This window comes from Nyctereutes procyonoides, unplaced genomic scaffold, assembly GCF_905146905.1.
Source record: "Nyctereutes procyonoides isolate TBG_1078 unplaced genomic scaffold, NYPRO_anot_genome, whole genome shotgun sequence".
Lineage (NCBI taxonomy): Eukaryota > Metazoa > Chordata > Mammalia > Carnivora > Canidae > Nyctereutes > Nyctereutes procyonoides.
The window spans coordinates 35,292,288-35,293,969 of NW_026575121.1; the positions used below are offsets into that span (position 1 = coordinate 35,292,288).

At 34.6% G+C, this 1,682-nt stretch overlaps 1 pseudogene; it reads right to left on the reverse strand.

The window, feature by feature from the left end:
• Nucleotides 1–694: 694 nt before the first annotated feature.
• LOC129516378 (39S ribosomal protein L42, mitochondrial-like) lies at nucleotides 695–1,122 on the reverse strand (annotated as a pseudogene).
• Between the last annotated feature and the right edge of the window lie 560 nt (nucleotides 1,123–1,682).

Genomic DNA, 1,682 nt, shown 5'->3' on the forward strand with positions numbered 1-1,682 from the left:
TTAACCAAACTGAAAAGAAAGAAAATGTGGTATATACATGCAATGAAATATTATTCAACCTTAAAAGAGAGAGAGAGAGAGATATCTTGCCCCATGCAATGATATGATTAACATAGAGGACATTATACTAAGTGGAATTAGCCAGTCAAATATCACATGATTTCATTTATGTGAAGTATCTAAAATAGTAAAGCTCATAGAAACAGAGAGTACAATGGTGGTTACCAGGGGCGGGGAAGAGGAGGAAAGGGAGTTGCTAAAGTTTGAGTTATGCAAGATGGACAAGTTCTAGAGATCTGCTGTACAACATTGTGCTTGAGGTTAACAATGTTTTGTGTACTGAAAGGTTTGTTAAAAAGGGTAGATGTTAATTCTCATGTTAATTCTTACCACCATAAACAAATATAACATTTAATAAGACATATTTTAGTGGTTTGCATTTTTCTGTGTTGCCCCTTGGGTAATTGCCTTATGTGCAAGATACACTACCAGATATAAATTAACATTTAAAAAAATTGTTGGTAAAATGCTAGCTTTTTGGGAAAATAAAGATGGGTAGTTCTTTTGTTTTCATGAAAAGACATTTTATTATTATTTTGCTATGTAACATATTAGTGAATATACTCAATTGCATTTTCTCAAATGGCCAATGAGACACAAGATAACATCTTTCTGATTCCTGAAAACCTCAATATCATCTGTCTTTTGGAGAATCCAATTTCTTTAGAGTTCTATGATATTGTCCACAGTGATACCAGTGGTGCTTAGTGGTAAGGTACATTTTTGCTTAGTTGTTTTATCATGAGTCCTCATTCAATATGTTCATTTTTATTCTTCTAATTGGTTTGCAGTACTTGATCATGTGTTTCTTCATTATTATGCACAAGATCTGACCAAGGGATAAGTTGTGTATGTTCATATGGAATTTCCACAGAAGGATGGTAGCCTACTGTCCTCCTGCCATCAGATATCAAAGCAAGTTCTACTTTGCAATTAGTCATCTGGAAGAGAAGAATATGTAGATTTATGACAAAGACAATATAAAGCTCTGTTTTGAGTTGGAAATAAATGCTTCCAAATAGTTCTGTTTGGTATCACCCATTTTACCACTGCTAATGCCATGGTAAATCAAACAAAATGCTTATCAGGTGGTGGGAAAGAAGATTCAAAGAGAACTTACTTTTAAAATCTGTGCTTAGTCATACCTATTTTCTTTTTTTCCCCTTTTTTAAAAAAGATTTTATTTATTTATTCATGAGAGACACACAGAGAGAGGCAGAGACATAGGCAAAGGCAGAAGCAGGCTCCCTGCTAGGAGCCTGACAAGGAACTCGATCTCAGGATCCCAGGATCATGACCTGAGCCAAAGACAGACGTTCAACATCTGAGCCACCTAGGCATCCCTAGACATTCCTATTTTCATCCCTTGACAGCCACTCACCATGAGCCTACTCCTACCTCAATCTTGATGACTAATAATATGTTTTGGGCAACACTAAAGAAGCAAAACGCTTAACTACCTCAAAGCTAAGGTAAGTTATAATTTTTATCCATTTAGTGTTTAGAGTTTTGAAAAGAGAATGTAATTATTAAGAATTTATGCAAATGATTGGTATTTGGAATATTTGTGAAAATATGGGAGAAAACTGTGTTTGAGACATTAAGCTAAGCATTGTCAATAG